The sequence below is a fragment of the Phyllostomus hastatus genome, unplaced genomic scaffold (assembly GCF_019186645.2).
Source record: "Phyllostomus hastatus isolate PE091 unplaced genomic scaffold, TTU_PhHast_1.1 phas_scaffold_1674, whole genome shotgun sequence".
Taxonomy (NCBI): domain Eukaryota; kingdom Metazoa; phylum Chordata; class Mammalia; order Chiroptera; family Phyllostomidae; genus Phyllostomus; species Phyllostomus hastatus.
The window spans coordinates 5,006,893-5,027,016 of NW_025334011.1; the positions used below are offsets into that span (position 1 = coordinate 5,006,893).

At 41.7% G+C, this 20,124-nt stretch overlaps 1 protein-coding gene and 1 long non-coding RNA gene across 5 annotated transcripts in view; one reads left to right on the forward strand and one right to left on the reverse strand.

The window, feature by feature from the left end:
• Positions 1–20,124, forward strand: part of SHROOM3 (shroom family member 3) — a 276,985-nt gene that overhangs the window by 119,182 nt on the left and 137,679 nt on the right. The window contains exon 2 of one of the 4 annotated variants that reach the window (XM_045857759.1): positions 5,777–6,010. The exons of the other annotated variants lie outside the window; for them this stretch is intronic. The gene's annotated coding sequence lies outside the window, so the exon portion shown is untranslated. The remainder of the gene's footprint in view (positions 1–5,776; positions 6,011–20,124) is intronic. 4 annotated transcript variants of the gene reach the window in all.
• The window catches only part of LOC123831107, a 43,268-nt gene that overhangs the window by 12,798 nt on the left and 10,346 nt on the right, over positions 1–20,124 (reverse strand). The gene's annotated exons all lie outside the window — the stretch shown is intronic.

Below are 20,124 nucleotides of genomic sequence, written 5' to 3' on the forward strand. Positions count from 1 at the left end.
CTTATTTTAAAGCTACTTTTAACTTTTTCTCTTGTAATATGAAAGCAGTTTTCCTTTTTAAGATCTGTTCAACATCAGGGAATTAGTGAATTTCACTTCAGTATGGGGGTGATGGTCTTACTTTGCTCCTTACTCATCCTTATGTTCCAGAGAAAGTCAGATTATGAATGTACGCACCCAGATTTGAGCAGCAGATGCTTAGGACTATTAAGCCATATTTCGGATCAAACTTAAGCTCTACTCTGATTTCATTTCGCTTGTAAGTTGATTGACAAATATATCAAGGACCATCCTGCGGTCCCTCTTGGATAGCTGTCAGTGTCCTTGTCCCTCTAGGATTTGGTAATCCAAGATTGGTAAAAGACTAGTGGTTTGGAACTAGGTCCTCACAGTCCTGCCTGTTTGGTCCTGATAGGAAGGGAGTAATTTTCTCTTTGATTTTTTTAAATGTAAACTTTCTGTAAAGGAATAAAGGTCCATTTGTAAATCCAAAGAGGTTCTGAAGCTACTTTTCCTACCTTATTAATTCCAAAGATATAAACACCTTCATGAAACAAGGTGTTCTCCGATTCTGAATGATTCTATTTAAGTAGTAAATAGTAATAGAGAGACGAGATAAAGGTCATGGAAAGAGGCGAGGAGCATTAGTAAACCATTCACTCAAAATCTATATTAATCATCCTGAAATATGTCTTTTTCTTCCATTGTTTATAATCATTTGGAAATTTCCATCTTTCTTAGCTGTTTGTTAACTCATCTTTATGAAAATATTTTTCCAAATTAAGATCAACATGTTAATAATGCTAAATATAAATACTAAAAATGACTACTTTGATGATTAAAAGCATCATTAATGATATTACCCATGGGGTGAAATTTGATCATCACACAAGTCTCCAGCAATCATTTTTAATGTAACATGTTTACAAATGGGACAGATGGTTGGTGACAACTGAAAAATTACATTGGTTGGCAGGCAGATACTAAGTGAATGTGTAAATGTTGAGGGACATAAAGGAAAAATGAACATTGGAAAACTAATAATTACGTATTTAGTATTGATTTAAATTTCAAATTCTACCTTTGCTTATGAATTACACCTAGAGAGTGTATACATCAAAAGATTTATAAATCAAAGGTAATTTCCTGGATTAAGCATAAGTCATTTTTGTATGGATAAGGATAAATAGCCTTAACCACTATTTTAAAAAAACCCAAACACCAAAACACACTACTCATTAGAAAAAGAAACAAAAATCCAATTTCCTGAAAAGGTGCAGAAAGGAAGGGAAAACTAGTTGTCAAACCTCTTTGTAGCTAGTTAAAAAGAAAATAAAGTCACAAGAAACACCACATTTTTTATATTAAGAATATAGAAAGCCCTTGCACATATCTGCAGAGTCCCAGGAACCCCCAAATATGTAATTTAACTCAATCGTTAATAACTAAAATATAGTTCAACCCAAGAACAGTATCATTAGAGAATTAGATTGGAGTGAGGGATGCAGTATCTGAAACTCATTTTCCCCCTTTCTGGAGCTGTGGAATGTCTGCCAGCCTCGTCCACCACTGCGTGTCCCCTCGGATGCTGTGGGTAGCGCACAATAAGGCACAATAGAAAGCACGGGGCCTCCCCCTCCCAGACACACACTGTGTGTCCCATTGGCTCTGCTTGAAAGGCTCAGCTATGCAAATGAAAGCTACACACGTCAGAAGATTCTCCCTCTGGCAACTCTCCTTCTCCCTCGCTTCCCTCCCTCAAAAACAGCCTCGGATCTCAGCCTTTGCTTTGACTTTTCTGAGCTGGAGAGCCCTGTGAGCTCAGAGGCTGAACAGTGGGGGCGGGGGACCTCCCATTTGCTTGATGTGCTATGGCCACAGGGACTGGACAAGCCAGCTGGGGACAAGCCAGCTGGGGACCCTTAGCCCTAGACACGTGGGAAAAGAGTTTCCCCGTCTCCACTCCTCCAGAGATGGCTTCATTAAAAGGTCACTGATTAATATGGAAAAGTTGGCACTCTTTGTTCTGCTAAACCTCTCAAAGGCATGTTTTTTGTTTTTTAAACAAAAAACTTCCAGCAATCCTAATGTTCACATCTCAGGACAAATGGATGATTTTGGAAAGCAGGAACCTGAGCAGGCTCAACTCATTTTGCTTCTTAGTTGGAGAGATAAGATTAAAAAATGAACGTCAAACGATGGTGGTGTATCATCTGATATCATTGGAAGAAAAGCTCTTAATGAACCTCTGTGAACTGAGACTGGTAGGATTGCTCTGATGTCCTGTCAAGTGACCAAGGGGGCACTGGCATCAGACACTTAAGTAGGACTTTGCTTGTACACTCCAGGCCTGGGTTAGAAGCCACAGCTCTGGGGATGGAATTTAAATGAGCCCCACCCTGAAACACTATGGCTGTTTAGAATTACTTGTTTTTTTCCAAGTACCAAAGCTCTTTAGTGACCAAATAAAGCTACCAGTGCACCCTTCCCACCAAAACCAGTGTTTAGCATTCTGTACCAGCCCTTCTGGGCTGGGGGTCCCAGCAATTAGACTTGGATGTGTGGGTCTCCAAGCTCCTCTCTGACCTTTGCCCTGGGAGCAGTGGAGGCTGGGCTCACTGATCCAATATTTAAGCAATGGTTTCCTAGCTGTTTATGAATCCTGGCTCATTCATTCCTCTATCGGATGCACATAGGTCAGTGTCGTCATCCCAGTGTTATGATGATGACGTCTTCCCAGCGTGGAAGACAGGGGAAAGGGATGAAATGGAATGATTTGTCCAGCAGCACCAAAAAGTTGGTGAGAAAGTAGAAACTCGAATGCCGTGTAGTTCTCTTTCCCTTTTTGTCTCTTTGTCAAAAGGAAAATCAGAATTCCTTTTGATTTTGGGCTCCTCTTCCGCAGCCCAAAATGCTATGGTCCAAAAATTTGCAGCTCTCTTCGAGGGATCACTCTGTGACGGGAGGGGCTCTGAGGCTTACAAACAATGAAATGAATTGGGTATGGAGTGTGGTGTGTGTTCATGTGTGTGCATATGTATTTGTGCACATGTCTGTGTGCCTGCATACACACAAGTGCCGGCCAGCTCTCCTGAACAACTTAAAACCCCAGGAGTTTGTGGGTCAAGTTTGCCCAAATCCTAAACTGAGGACAGCATCCTCCCTGCTATGGCCTTTTCCTAGAGAGGCCTGATCATTCATTTATAACGAATTTCAGCCCAGGCCCCTTGACAAGGGAGGCGAGCCCCGGAGCTGCGGGTGAGCCAGTCAGAAGGCGGCAGGCCCAAATTGTCCCCGAAGGCATTCCAGGAATGTTAATGGGATGCCTGAGTGGAGGGCTTCAGAGCCCCGTGCTGGGGCTGCGGACTGTTCTGTGACCATCTGTTGAGGCCCGGGAAGTCTCATAGCAACAGCTTTTCAAGAATGGTGCTTTTTTTTTTAAATTAAAATTAACTAACAAAAAAAATCCCAAAACTGCTCCAGTGCTCAAAAAGAATCAGGACAGGATTCGGATTCTTTCTGCAGAGCGATGAGCTTTTAAGGAAGAAAGCACCCCTGTATCTTTCATTCCCATTCTTTAAATGAGCAATTTGTACTTGGTTTTGAGGTCTTAATTCTGTGCCTCCTCACCCCCACCCCACCAAAGGGTAGAATTCATTTTTTGGAAAAGGGTGGAGGTGAAAACAAGTTTCTAAAGCTGTGGAGAAATAACTGGCAAAAATACGGTTAAGGAAAAGCAATCAGAGTTTTGAGATTTTCTTGGTATTTGTTGCTCTTAGCAATCCTGTCAGCAGCTGCGGTTTTCTTCTGTAATAATGTGAGCTTTAAGCCTGGCTGTTTAGTTAATGAAATGGACTTCAGACAAAGACACTAATTTTACTGTGATGACGTATGGGCTCCAATATGAATCTCTTGAATCTGTGTAACAGCTGACCTTAGAAAAAGAGGGTGGGGGGGGAGTGATACTGGTAGTGTTAAATTGTTTAATTGGTGAGGCATTAAATTAGCCATGAACAAAAATTGTGTTATTTCCTCAAGATGCAAGACCCTGTAAAATAATCAACACCTGAGGCCTAACTAGCAGCTGTTTGTACAGGGGCAGGCATGCTAGCCAGAGACAAAAGAAATATATTCTATTCCAACATCTACCCCTTACTGAACTATTTTACGAAGGTACACAGCTCTTAGAGCACAGTTCCTCCTCTGCAAATTGGATTTCTGCATTGTTAGGAAGGTTACATATAATTACATAAGAGGAACTCTGGGAAATACCCCTTGAATCTGAGTGACATCTGTAAAGGGGAGTTATATGCTGTCATTCTTGCCATTGTCCAGCCCTGGGAAAATATGTTCATGAGAACTTTTATATTCTCTTCATTTTTCAGTTTGACATTTCTTAGTTTCCCTCAAGTCTTGTCAAATAAAATTTCCCAGTAGAGTCACAAAACACTTGAGGTGATTTTGCACACACATGTATAGTTACTGAAGACATATGTGCAAGGAATATGTCCCTGTAGTCTTGATCATCAGCATGTATTTCTGCTCATGAGGTGTGACTCTGATCACATTTGCCCCTGGTGGTCAAAGGAGATGCCAATAACCCTTGGGAGAAGTGTATATAGTCCGAGTCTGGTTTCTGGTATGCAGGTTCCTAATGCAGTCTTTCCTTCTGTAAAAGGCATGACCACTCATCCTCTCTGTACCTATTGCCTCATGTGTAAAATGCACCCAACAAATATTTATGGACCGCCTATCAGGTGCCAGCTGTGTTTCTAGGTCATGGACAAAAGTAGACAAAAATCCTTGAATATATTCTGGTCAAGGGAGTCAAAAAACAAACTCCCAAGTAAGTCAATTGTGTTGAAGGCTATAAAATGGTACCTGCTATTGAAGAATAGAGCACAGGGAGGTATGGTGTGTAGTGGCAGAGGTGGCATTACATTTTCTAAAGGGTCGCTGGAGCAGGCCCCAGTGAGACAGTGATATTTGAAGGAGGGTCTGAAGGGAGTGAAAGACTGAGCCTGGGAGTGAGCTGGGGAAGAGCACTCCAAGCACAGAGAACAGCAAGTGCAAAGGCCCTGGGGGGGAGTGCGGATGATGCTGTGTGGTGTGGAAGAGCCAAGAGACGGTGCCAGAGGGGCCAGGGTGAGCACCTTCTGGATCATTGGAAGGTGTTTGGCTTTTACTCTAATGACCACTGTGAGTACTTACTTCATGGAGCTGTTGTAAAGTTAAAAATAAAACAATCTGTGTAAAGTCTTTAGCTCAGTGAACTACCATACAGAAAATCTTTCATAATTGTTAGGTATTGTCCATTTGTTTATTATTACCACTACGTGGGATTTAAAGACAGAACAATGTGAGCACATGGAAGAGAGGTTTGTTCTGATCAAAGCTGATTCTTCTCATGAGAATTAAACTCCCAATCTTGGCCTCTTAAGTATTCAGTTGTATCACCTAAGAAGGTTCCCATTCTATAACTTCTCACACAGAGAGGAGAGAAACTTAATTTTTGAAAACTGGCCTTGTTTAAACTAAACCATTGTTTCTATAACTAAGTCCGTACTCTCTAGGGACAGGTGTATTTGATACATTTGGTTTAAATTTCAGCTACAAAAGTTCTGTTGAATTCCACTGAATTCACATGATGCCGTGATGTACTCGTGTTTGAGTTTTGATACCGATACCCTTCTCTAGCCACAGGATTCCAGGCTGGGTAGGAGCCTACTGCAGATAAAATAAAAACAAGGAGTCAGTGCCGTTTCCTTCTCTCCAGAGCCCAGAAGCAAGACTGGTTTTCCGGGGCACTTCAAGAACCCTCTCTCACAATGATCTTCCTGGACAACCCTCTGAGGGTCCAGATTCTGTTGATCTCCTTTCAACCGGAAGGGTTTTGGTCATAACTCATCAAATGATGACTAACTCAGAAACTAGAAGAGAGAGAATCCTTTTCTCCACGCATTTGAAGACTGTCATTTGGAATTGAGGTTATCCTTGCTCCGGAACCAGTGTAAGTGATTTGGGGACAAAAAAAGGAAGTGCCCGATGGTAGCTAGAGATGACTGACAGAGAAATAGGCTCTCTAAAAATGTCTGCTCTTATCGATGGAAAAGTTCCATTACAGGCTGGGTAACTAATCATCAGAGAGGTTACCAATCATTTCAGTTTAACTTAACAGCTTAACTTCTAAGATGTCTTTTGAATTTGTGCTTCTATTTTCTTCCCAGATCTGCTTTTTGAAAAGTAAATTCCACAGGAAAAGTCACCTTAAATTCTTTTTAGCCTACACTTGACATGGAGGTTCTGAGGACAAGAAAAAACATTTTTGATTGTGGAGGCTCCATATAACTTGGAGCTAGGGGAGTCACCTTCCGGTGGTGGTGACCCTGGTCCTGAGCGGGGAGCCCCGGTCCTCCTCAACACTGACAAAGCTCTCCTCCCCTCTGCAGATTCCGAAGTTAGCATGTGGTCATATTGCCACGGCTCGTTGCAAAGTTGCTTAATTATGATCAATGGGTAGAATAGACTATAACTCACTTTTCCTTTTGAACAGACACTTGTATTGTACTTATTATGTTCTACATGATTTATGAAATGCTCTCATAATAACCCTATGACAAAACTACAATTTTAATCCCCGTTTAACAGGTTAAACAATTGTGTACAGGTTCAGTAACTAATGCAAGGTACACAGTCACAGCTGGGATTTAAACCTAGGCAGTTGGCCAGCAGGGTCTGCACTCTGAACTCCTATGGTGGTGTGCCCACAAAATGCTTTGTCTAGTCCCATGCACCTTTTTCATTTGTTTAGCACTCTTGTTGATTTAGGGAAAAAAGTGATCTGGCATATCGTTACACTTTATTGCCCCCTGTGAGGGCAGGGAATGTAACCTGTTGATACCCAGTGCCTAGCATAGCGCCTGGGGCATGGCAGATACTCAAATATTTGTTGAATGAGAGAGGGAGTTAGGGTGTGACATGAATAAACAGTAGTAAGACCATAGAAATGCCTTTCTGATCTCACAGAGACACAGAGACACATATGTGATTGCAGGGTGTCACTGGATGCAAAAACTGAAAAGTTATAAAACAGATAAAATTAGAGCCCCCCAGATATAAGGGGGCAATTACTTGAACCAATGTCAACAATTTCATCCCTTTCAGGTGCTCATTGATATTTCAATTAATGAGTCACATCATACTGGAAGAATGGCCCCAAAGAACTCAAACTACCACCTGCCAATGTGACAGTTGGGGAAGGAGCATTCTGGGGAGCCAGGAATTCCACTAGATGCAGGCTTTAAGGTGGGGTTTGGACTCAGTGCATTTCACATTGAATGAAGTTGAGACTCACAGATTTACTACAGGGTAGCAGAGGAAAGCCTGAGCCTGGGGGAACATCTGGGTGCAGTGCACGTAAACACACTGAGACCAGCTCAAATAAAAAGAGGGTTCTTTGAAAAGATATGAGGGAAGCTGTGATGTCCTACTGTGGGAAGCCAGGATCACTTCAAAGTTTAACCTAATGATTAAGTCAGAAGAAGTCAATAGCCTAAGTGTGAGTTCCCACCTTGGCATTGTTGAGTTTGTGACCCTGGATGAATGTTTCCAGACCTTGTTTATCCATCTGAAAAGCAGAGAAAATGAAAGGGTCTACTTTGTTGGGTTGTTGTGTGGATTAAATGAAGTAATACATATGAAGCACTTGGAACACTGCCTGACACATAGAAGGAGATCAATAACCATTAGCCTTTATTATGACTTAACAAGTAAGACAGCTATTCACTTTCTCATAGACTACGTAGTTCCTCATTTCAGTTGACTTTGAATATCAGTTCCATTACATTTTCTGCAGACTTGCTTTCTAGAAAACACGGTTCTAGGGTTAATCGAATAGTATAGTGATGTTGCCAAGCTCTAGGTTTATCTATTTTCATCCCCAGATTTGCTCCTCATGATTGCAAGATGGCTGCTGCAGCTCCAGCCATCACATCCTCACACAATATTGTCCAAAGGCAGGAAGGAGTCCAGTTTTGTATATTTTTTCAAGGAAGAGCACTTTTCCAAAAGCCCTCCTTCAAAATTACCTTTGTGTCAGATCTCACTAGCTAGGGTAGTGTCTTATATTCATCCCTAGAATAGTAACTGATATGGGTATCAGAGTACCATCACTGATGTAAACCAAGAATGATTTATCTCTTGGGGCTATGGAAGAATCCACCTTCCTGAGCACATAGTCACCTGGTACTGTAATGGGATCAGAATGAAGTTTGTGAGGAAGAAGGGGAAAGTGACCGCTGAGTAAACAATCACAAGGGCCTGTATCAGGTTAACATGTGTCTAAGCCAGGCAAGTCAAAGTCCTCCCCTGAGATTTTATAGGCAGACTAAGAGAAGGCAGAGCTTTCTTTCTTTTGACATGGCTGATAGGGGAAGATGTAAACATGAAGTCCTCTGTTCTGTGGCTGTTTTCTGTATTACTCCCCCTCTACCCACACTCTGAAGGAAAATCCTATTTGCTATAGGAAAAATGAGGGTGGGGGAGAGGGAGAAAGTTGGGGCAGGGCGAGACATAGAGGCTGAGACACACATACACACACACACACACACACACCACAAAGATGGTACCTGATAGGTTGAGTGATCGCCTGACACTATTTTTCAACCCCTGAGGCCATTTCCATCCTTGGCCTCTCCAAGAAATTCCCATTTTCACTAAAGTTGCTTTGTGAATTCAATATCACTGTATCATTTGCAACAATAACAACATCCTGTTTGATGCATTTCCCCAAACGTCTCGGTTTCTACCCTTTCACATCTGCTCATGTGTAGCCCTGGCTCTTCACAAGCCATCTTTGAACTCGAGTGTGTTCTCACAGCTCTGAGTTTTCATCACCTGATTGACTCAGTCTCTGGGCCCCAGTTCCAAGTGCAACAGGCAACAACCTGAAAGGCTCTGCCTGTAGCCAAGGAAGAGCTGGTCCAGCCTCACTCCTTCAGCAGGGGCTTGGTGGGAGCCATGTTCTCCCAGAATAATTGTGAGCAGGGAGGTAATAACATCTATTTCAGATTAAAGGTGTGTGATACCTGCCCAGTCCTTCCTAAAATGACTGTGCACCCGATTGAAATGTACATTTTTCATAAGTAAGATGGCTAGATTTCAGATGTCCAAGTGCCTGTGACAGGGAATTAAAATCTGGCAGCTCTACTCCCTTCAGCCTGATTTACATAGAAGAGAATTCTGGATTTGTATCAGGGAATTAGTGAGGGATTTGGGAGGGAGTAACTGCAGGAGCTGAGTGAAGTCGTAAATAAAATTAGTGTGGGCATCAGGGGCAGGCCAATGGGAGAGCCAAGGAGGACTAATGAGGAAAATCCCACGGAAGGCAGACATATAAGAAGTGGAATCTGTGGTTCCATGGGATGAATAACTCTTTATTTTTTAATATCTATTTTTCTTTATTATGTAATGTCCAAACATTCATGAAAGTAGGGAATACCACAAATTCCCACACACTCACCAGCCAGCTGGATGGCGCTTGTGAGTGGAACAAGTCTGGAAGGGGAAGATGAAAGACGGGCGCAGGGCCAGCGAAGGGCAAAATAGTTCGTGACAGATGTATTAGCGAACTTGTCAGGAGAGGGAAGGGAGTTGAAATCCAAGACGTTTGTTCTTCTTAGTTGTTAATGAAATAACTGCCAAATGCAATCTAGCTTCTTGGTATCTGAGTCGGGATTATGTAATTTGACGAAGCAGACCCTCTTGGCCTAATCTCCAAATTGCTGGGGTTTTCACATGGTGACAAGACTAAGAAAGCCTCCCATTCATTTGACATTTAGCAACTATTGATCTGTACTCTGCCAGGCACTGTACTGGGGCTTTATAGGCACTCATGTCTGAAAGACAGGTTCTTTGCTTTCCCAGAATGCAGTGTCTGGTGGGGGAAATACATTGACATGAAAATCTGTAAAAAGGCATGACGACGTTTCTCTGGTAGCATAGAAGAGTTGAAAGCTTTTTGTAGGGGGATGATTGTCTTGATTTTTACAAAGATGAATAGGAGGTAGATAGATTTAGTAGGTAGGTAAAGGCATTCTAGACAAAGTAAACCAAGAGATGTTGGGTGAGAACCGTAAGTCAGGACTGCAGGGCAGATTGCGCATGCGCATGAGCGACCTACTAAAGGACCTGCAGCGATGGGGTGGGAGCAGGGCTGACATCCAGCCCAGGCTTTGCTCCCCAGAGCAGTTGCATCCACCTGGAGAAGGAGGTGTTTTTGTCGAATTGGCACAAGGTGTCTTTGGGCTGAACCTAGTTGGTATTCTTTGATTGGAGAGCATATGTGAGGATGCTCATGGGTTTGAACAGGACCTCAAAGGTAGTGGGGAGCTAATAAAGAATTTAAAAGGCAGAGCTGTGACCAAAGCAGATCGGTGTTGAGAAAGACCATTCTGGCTGCATTTGGGAAGGTGATTTTAAAGATGGAAAGTCTGGAGGAAAAGAAACTAGTGAGACAGGTCTGGTCCAGGTGAGAAATAAGGAGGGCCTGAGGAAGTGGTGGCTTTGATGTCTAGAAGGTAGACTAGGTAGACTCCATGAAAGGCTGGTTCTTTGGGAGAAGGGGAGGGGGAGGGAGGCGATTAGGAGAGCTCCCAGGTTTTTAATGTCAACAGCTCAGTGGAAGATTATTGCTTCCCAGCAAAGACTGATAAACCCAAGAACTTTGACATGGTGTGTGGTAAGATGTTAACTGTTGAATAACAGAAAAGGTTCCTTGTATAAGCATTGTGGTTAAAGATTAAAAGGAAGGTTTCAATAGTAGCTTTTGAGACAGAGAGATCACCCTGATCTTCAGCTGCACCCCTTCAGAGAATGACCAATTGATATTAAAGGAAACTGTTACTACCCCTTTCAAGTACAGCAAAACCTCCTGCAGTGGATAGTAAGTCTTTTCAAGATAAGACAGTAATACCCAGCTGCAAACAGCTAGCTTGTCACCTTTATTCTTTCGTTCGGGAGTAAAATAATAAAAAGCTGGAGTATCCCAAACCCTCTTCCCATTCTTTTAGAGAAAGCAGTTTCTTGTCTGTTTTGTTTCTGAAAGAGGACATGCCAGCAGCATTCTTTTGGTCTCTCTGTGTTTGACATGATGGTCTAGCAGCTCAAGCTTTTGAGTTGAATCGTCCTGAGTTTGAATTCCAAGTTCATCACCTTCTAGCACATTGGGCGGGATACTTTTCTCTCTGGCCCTCATCTGTAAAATGTGGGGAATACGACCTGCCTCACAGAGCTGTTGGGGACAATGAACGTCAAGTGCTTGGCCCAGGGCCCAGCAGGTAGCACGCTAGTTACAAGTGGTGGTGGTGGAGGTGGCCCTTGTCGTTGCTGTTGTTCTTGTTATTAATGCTGGTTCTCAGACATTAAGAAGGGACACAGTTTGCTTTTGCTCACTGTCCTTATTCCTTAGCCTGCATCTGTTAGATGGTGACAACATGTCATGTCGACTTCTTTATGGATTGGCTGCAGGGAAAAGGTGTGCACGCCATGTGAGTTGGAGGGTGGGTTACATACACCCGGGTCCTACCTGCTGTGCCTTCAGATACTGGACTGATAGTGTTCCAGATAGGGAAGCAAACCATTAGACTACCAAAACCGCTGGGAAGAAAGCAGAGATCTATGGTACTCTTGGTTTTCACACGACCAAGATATTTCCCTAGGATATAATAGGCCACTGAAGTGTCTCTTGGTATTACCTCTAATAATTCAACATAGAATATTTATGGTTAAATACCAGCACAAGGCTTCAGCAGCCAGTTACACCCAGAGAAAAGGTACCGTACTTAACTTTCTTATCAAGAAACAGTCTTGATAAGACACTGGGTGACTGTTAATTTTGGTCACTGCCCTGGAATGTCCCTGGTGATCCTGCCAGTTTCACTGCCCAGAAGTGTCATGTTTTTGTAAATGTCCTCATGTTATGCTTTCACAAATTAAAAATGTTTTTATGGTGTATTGTAACTGCAAGCAAACAACTTGTGTGCCTCTCTCTCACCTGTAAAAAGGGGAGTGGCGAGAATTCCTAAGTTAATGTTGTTAAAGTGTCTGGGATAAGACATACATTCTGAGCATAAAGTATTATTGTCCTTGATGTTAAATGCTCTGGACACAACATGAGAATCAGACAGCCAGACTCGGAAAAGTGGAAGTGTGTTTTTTATACTATTCTGAAATCTGTTATGCCTTGGAGAAAAAAATAAGATTTCAAAATATCTAAAATTAGCTATTTATAATGTTTTGCCATGAAAAAGAAAGAAGAAAATTCAGCGACAGTTAAAAATTTAAATCAGTGATTCTCAACCAAGGTGATTTCGTTCTCCAGGAGACATGTTTGGTTGTCACAACAGGGGACAGGGTGGAGGGTGTGTCACTGGCATCTGATGGCTAAAGGTCAGGGAGCTGCTGAACATCCTGACTGCACAGGGCAGTGCCCTCCACGAAGAATTATTTGGCCCAAGGTGTCGAGGTTAAGAAATCCCGAGTTAAATAAAGGCTGTTGAGAGCAATAGGCGGTTATTATCCAACACTGGACTGCCTCTTTCAGCGAGAAATTAGCCTTTCTATTGCTTTCTGAGAATTGAAATTATTTTCCTCTGTCCATATAGGGAAAAAATGTTGGTATAACCTTCTTGCAGTTTTAGTCTGACCTGTCTTCTTTCTACATAAGACTCAAAGTATCAGACAATTCTGTCCATAAAACATCATCGGGCCACTTTCTTGGGAGATCGTGGGTGGGAAAAACATCAGCCAGATTGACGAAAGCATTCACTGTTCACCTGATTGGTTTAGCGCCCTGTGGACACACAGCTGTTCCTGCCCATGGAGGAAGGAGGGGAAGGGAAGGCTGGGAGAGGGAAGGCCTTCGCATTTCAACACTCCCCTTCAAGGAAAGGGAAAGTTGGCTTTGCAAATACTTGCCAAGTGTGAAGCCATCCAGGAGCAGTGGTGGAACCTTCCTTTTGTTCTTTCTTCTCTGCTTTCCTTGAGTCTCTTTATTTCACAAACTATTATTTGAGGACTTTCCCTCCCATCTCCTGTGGTAAGCACTGCTCAACATGCAAATGGCTCAAATGATTTTAAGAACAAGCCAAAAGAAAACCACAACGTCCTGTGGGTAATCATGTTATCTCAAAAAGAAAAAGTTAAGCAAGGGGTTTCTCCTCCAGATTTTATGTATTTATATCTTACAATGTATAAAATTCATCTCCATTTTGCTGTGCATTTAATTGTGTCTTTATTGAAAATTGTACAAATATATAATCACATGATAAATGACTATTGCAGCCATATATCAATTTTCTTGAGTTTGTTCTCTGTGGAAAGCCGGTGTTTTATCTTTAAAAGGTTCCCCATGTCTGCTACGTACTTACTAGTGGAGGAATATTGGTAAATAGTAGACAAAAGTAAATTTAATCACAATAAATCAACATAATCAATGATAGGAAATGGTTTTTCAGCTGAATCTCTCCTGGTCAGCCTGTAAGAAATCAGATTTTCATTATCATGAATGTCAGTGCATCTTCAGATACTTCAGTGGAACTCACTGTGTGAACCCCACATGGAGTTGGGAGGAGAGACTCTGGGACCAGACGGCCTGGATTCAGATTATGGCTCTGTCGCTGACTGTGACTAAGCAACCGTTGGACAGGTCACTTCTCCTTCAGTGCCTCAGTTTCCTTATCTTCAGAGTCAGAATAACAGTATTTTCCTCAGAGGGTAACAGTAAGGACTAAATGAGCTAATGCCTGTGCTCAGTGTACATTACTTACTTATCATCATTATTATCATTGTTGCATTGTATTTTATTCTGTACTTGTATGGAGCAGGAAACTGGTGGATGGCACCACTCCAGTGTGCCCAAATCCACGGTGGTGTGAATGTGCCTATTGTGGCTTGCCTAGCACACAGGAGGCACACACAAGGCCTGCGGGCAGAATCCGGCCCTCCACCTTGTCTTGTCTGGCCCAGCACCTTGTTTCTACCCGGGGGCAGTGCCAAGCTCTGGCTTAACTGTTACAGAGTAGTTACGTTTATACAGTCCTACAATTACATTCAGCCCTTTGAAAGCAACTGTGAGGCTGGTGTGGTCCCTGGTAAAAATGAGTTTGACACCCCTGACAGTGTTTCTTGAAGTAGTTGTCTTTTTAAAAAACACATACTTTGGAGCTAACAGGACAGAGATTTATTAATTTATAACCAAATCCTCTGGCTTCCTATGCTTTTCTATGACTACATAAAATACTCGGATCAGCACTTTGGATTCCCAAACTCAACCGAATTCTAGTCTTCAGGCAATAGAGCTATGTATCAGAATTTGAGCCTCTGGTTGCTTTGGAAGAAGATGCTGTCAACTCTTCTAACCTGTGTAATGCTGGGGGGCGTGGGGTGACTGTGCTCTGAAGAATGTCGGCGTTGAGTATACTCTGGCTGTGTTGATGCCCCGCTGCTGACATGTCTGAGTCATTGTCCCTGAAGTAGGAGAGGATCAAAATGCTGGGGACAGATAGGTAGAGATGATTTCCTAGCTTTGCTTTTTTCAGTTTATTTTCTAGAAACACATCTCACTTGCTCTCCTAAGTAAAGACACATGATTGCTTTTGAGATTAACAACATCATTTAGGTATGTACCTCCTACTTTGCACGGTATCTAAGTTGCCTCTGTGTTATTCCAGTAAACGAAGGTGCTTGATCAAAATGATCTCTTAAGAGTCTGAATTTTCTTGTTAAAATGAGAAACATCCATCTAAGAAATGCCTTTAAAATATTAGAAACCATTGTTTTTCAAGGATCAGTGTTAATAATTGATAGTGTCTGAAAACTTTTGAAATCATAACCACTTACAGCAGTATGGGGGAGGAAGAAGAATAAGGATCAAAAAAACTAAAAGTGTAACATTTAAAAGACAAGATTTTGCATTCAAAATAAGAGATCTGGGAATTATGTTCTATTTATTCTAGATTGAATTTCAAATAAATAACTGCATGTATTCAGTTAGAGTCAAATAATTTTCTGAATGTATAAAGCTAAGGATTTACTCATCTCTAAGACCAAAAATGTGGACTAGTTGATACTTAAGGTACACTTTGTCCCTAACACACGTCAAAATCAATCTAGTGTGGCTTTTGCATTGAATTACTCAGGGGCAAAGTAGATACCCATTTGATTCAGTGCTGAAAACAGCCTTACTAGCAAACATTCAACTGCGTGGGAATTATATACGCTCTGCTACAACTCAAACATGGGCTGTGCAAGTAGTGTCCCGCTGGTGACAAGAGCATCAGTGTGAGGCCCACGTGTGGAAAGGTTGCCGTAGGAAGATGGGCCCGCCCTAGTCCACACTGACTCCGGTGGTGTGGGCACAGCAGCGGCGATGACGGCTTCGAGGGCAGCGTCAGAGTGAACTTTACTGAACGCAGGAGCAGAGAAGATTGACAGCTGAGATTTACCCAGGAAAGGACAATGTGTCAGAGACTTGCAGCCCAGAGAGAGATTTTAAAACACCATTTGATTGCATGTTAGTGGGAAAGAATGGTTCTCCATGTAGAAATCCTAAGAAAAGCTGGAAAAATAATGAACACCATAAATTAGATTTGGATTTGACTGGCATTTCAGCCTCAAATTCTGTGTCCTGTTAGCTGTTCTGTACCCCTTTAAACTGTAAGCCTGCTGCCTGGGAGAAAGTAAGTGTAACTCATCCCTCTAACTTTAGTAAGCAGAAATTATAATCATCCTATTTAAGATGAAAATAGCGAAAGGAAGAAATAATAAAGAAATGGTCAAATAGAACTGTGTAAGTGAGAGAACGGTGCAAATCTGCCCAGTGACACCAGTGGGGGAAGCCTACTGGGATTGCCAAAGAAGGGAAAGATGAATAAAGTACGGAAAAAATGTCTGCTTTTAAATACATGGGAAAATTCTTGTTTTCAAAAATGTATCTTTATAGACATTTGGTGGAAATTCAAATACTGTTAAATTTCATTCTAATAATAAAATTTTAAATACAGACTTATTCTTTATCATTTCAGATTTTCCAAAATTTGTTAAATGCAATATACCATGGATTTTTTAAAAAAAGATTTTCTTTACTTATTTTTAGAGAGAGGGGAAGGAGGGAGAGAGGGAGAGAAACATCAATGTGTGTTTGCCCCTTACATGCCCCCTACTGGGGATCTGACCTGCAACCCAGTCATGTGCCCTGATTGGGAATTGAACCAACAACCATTTGGTTCACAGGCTGGTGCTCAATCCACTGAGCCACACCAGCCAGAGCTGGCAATAATACCATATATTTTAAGCAAGCAAATATTTTTAGGTATCATGTTTACTCCTAACTTTGCTGCTTAACAGTATGATGCAAGATGACTGCTCTAAAACTTCAGTTTTCTTTTCTGTAAAATGGGGGTAAAAATCTCTGCCTGCAGAATTACCCAGATTATGAGTTATATTCATACACACTAATTTACACACATAGTATTGTACTGGGTAGCTGGCAGGAGTCCAGTAAATGCTGCAGGGCCTGCACGTAGTGGTCTTGGTATGTTAAATTATACCCAGACTCTGATGCAGTTTGTATACATTTTACACAATCAGTTTGCTAAGCATCAATTTAAAAATCAGCAAAAGTGGTGGGAAACTGTCAAGTGTGTGCATGTGATATTTATACGTATCTGTGTGTGTGTATGAAACATCTGAGATTTGTAATCTGCTAATAAATATAAAACATCTCGGGGGGAAATGGTGCCACTCAGACATAAATGATTACTCGTCATTTCCCCCAGTTTTGTTGACTATAGAACATCAGTTACGACATCTCATCATAATCTTACCCATTTCTGTCTTATGGAATTAAAACTGATTTAAGGAATGTTTTGTGGTCTTTCTGAGTCTAGGAGATGAACAGGCCCAACTGGAAATAAACAAAGCCAGGAATCTTAAGCAAGAGTGTAGAGACCTATTCACTCCCACTGCCTGAGGAATTTATGGCTGGTAAGTTGTTCTCTAATGAGTACAGAAAGAGAGCATTGCATCTTCTTGTAATTAGTTTGACAGATATTCTTTTAAATTGGGAAAGATTCCCAGGCTTGGGATAGCAAAGGAAGGTTCTGAATTCCTCTTGCATCTTAATTCTGTTTTTGTTGTGTGGCTCTGGGAAACGTCAACATCTGGAGATGAGTAAAGCCCGTGTCTGCATCCAGAGGCCTCTGCATCTTCTGTTGACAGTGGCTGTGGACCCCCGTGCTCTGCTTTGCAGCTGTGAAGTCCAACACAAAGCACCAGGTTCTGCGAGAATTCTGTTGGGTTTGGTTTCTGTGAGGTGTGGATTTTTTTCCTCATGCCTAGTAAGGGACAGGCTGGCCTTACAGAGCCAGCTCTACATGAGAATAAGTCGCTGACTTGGGCATGATGAGGTGAAGTACATCTGCAGTTGATAAATTCACTATGAAATATTTTTATCTTCAATACTTAAAACCATCATGGATATAAAGTTACCACCAGCCTTCGGTTATCCATGGAAATTAGTGATCAGGAAGCTGTATATTATCTTTCCATCTGTCTATGTATGTATGTATGTATGTATGTATGTGTGTGTGTGTATCTATCTACATGTCTATCTATCTATGTCCATATATATCCTTTTAACCACTAGAAACAGTAACCTTTATCAGGGTTATTAAATTATAGCAAGTGTGGTGATGACGCTTTCTACCTTATTATATTGTCTCTAGGTGGCCATGCACCGTGTCCACTTAAAGGGCACACAAGGGCTAAAACCCACCTGCCCTCAAGGATCTGGCTAGACACTGTGGTGCTGGCTGCATAGCTCCTGCTGGGGGCCTTTCCCCATGCACTTGAAGAAAGGCCCCTATGGACTAGCTGAGGTCCTGACTGTTACTCACAGGGAAATGTCTAAACACAGACAGCCTTGGGAGGAAGGCCCAATGCTTGCCTAATCTACCAAGTCTAAATATTTTGCTTTTGAGTGAGTTCATTCATCAGGTTGGTCTGGTCTAGCAGTTCTTGGCGGAGTGCCCCACCCGTGCCTCCCCCACCACCATTTTTCCCATTGACTTAAAGCGGATTCCTTTGCTTTATCCGCTCATCTTAATGAAGCCAGAACATAACATCCAAAGAAAGGGGTCCTGAATTTTAGTCCTGATTTAAAGAAAGAGAGACAGAGCTTACAAAACATCACCTGTTCTCTCAAGTTCATTGACTTTGTCATTATTTGGCTCATTGTGGCAGAAATGGTGTAGCACAGTGCCAGGTCAGAATGGCTGGGTGAAAGTCCCTGCTCTACCCCTTACTAGTGAAATAACCTTGTGCAAGTCTTACTTCTTTGAGCTTCTGCTTCCTCTGTAAAACAAGAACAACAATGTGAGGCTTAGGCGAGATAATATAGGTCTGTCTAGAAAAAGTCCAGCCATTGTTAATATAAAGAGAACGGTTTGCACAACACCGATGTAACCTGGCAGCCAAGGAGAGGGGACTGGAATGTGCATGTGTGAGCAATGACGCCTTCACTGTACTAGTCAGTGGGGGACAGTAGACACTGTTGAGTGAACATGTGTACTGTATGGTCATCACATTCAAAATGACTGAGCGAGTAGAGCAACAAATCTGCATCAAATTTTCCATTAAGCTTGAACATTCCTCCATGAAAACTGTTCAGATGATTCAGAAGGCCACAGCTATGGGCAACTGTTATTGGCAGCTTCATCACAACAACACTCCCACACTTGTATCACAGCTCATGCAGAGATTTTTTGCAAAACATCAAATTGCCCAGGTGACTCAGCCCCCTACAGCCCAAATTTTGTGCCCTGTGACTCCTGGCTTTTCCTAAAACTAAAATCACCTTTGAAAGGGAAGAGATTTCAGACCATTGATGGATTCAGGAAAATATGATGGGGCAGCTGATGGCAATTGGGAGAACTGTGTGAGGTCCCCAGGTGCTTACTTTGAAGGGGACTGAGGGCTCATTGTCCTATGTACAATGTTTCTTGTATCTTGCATCTTCTTCAATAAATGTCTTTATTTTTCATATTGCATGGCTGGATACTTTCTGGACAGACCTTGCGTATAAAGTGCTTAACAATATTGCCATGTAGAGCAGTTTCTCAAAGTGTGAGCCCTGAGCCCTCAGAGTGACCTGGGAACTTGTTAGAAATGAAAATTCTTAGGTCTCAAATAAAAAACTCAGGGATGTGGGAGTAACTATTGGCAAATCATGTATCCAATAGGGGGTTAATATCCAGAATAATTAGAACTCAACAACAACAATAAAACAACCTGACTTTTAAAAGGGTAAGTGACTTGAATTGAAATTTCTTTAAAGATCGTATACAAATGTCCAAAAAGCACATGAAAAAAATGTTCAACATCACTTTTAGTTAGGGAAATGCAAATAAGAACCACAATGTGATATATTCTCTTACCCACTGGAGGTCTACTATAAAAAAAAAGCAGAAAATCGGTCATAGACAAGACGTGAAGGAATTAGAACCATTACACACTGTTGGTGGGAATGTAAAATGATACAGCTGCTATAGAAACAGTGTGGGGGTTCCTCAAAAAAATTAAACATAGCATTAGCATATGATTCAGCGTTTTTTCTGCTGGGTATATACCCAAAAGAATTGACAGCAGGGTCTCTAGGAGATTTTTGTACACCCATGTTCATAGTAGCACTATTCACAATAGCCAAGGTATAGAAATAATCTGGTGTCTTTTAACAGATGACGAATAAAGAAATGTGGTTATTTCTATGTATAAATCATATACAGGGTCAGACAAAAGTAGGTTTACAGTTGTGAATACATGAAACAGAGTTTATTCTTGTATTATTATTTATTACTGTATTGTTTTCCATATAAACACACCTACTTCTGCCCTATCCTGTATATGTGATGGAATATTGTTCAGGTTTGAAAAGGAAGGAATTCTGACATTTGTTACCAAATAGATGAACCTTGAGGACATCTTGCTAAGTGAAGTGAGCCAGTCACAAAAAGATAAATACTGTATGCTTCCATTAATATGAGGTACCTAGAGTCATTTAACTTACAG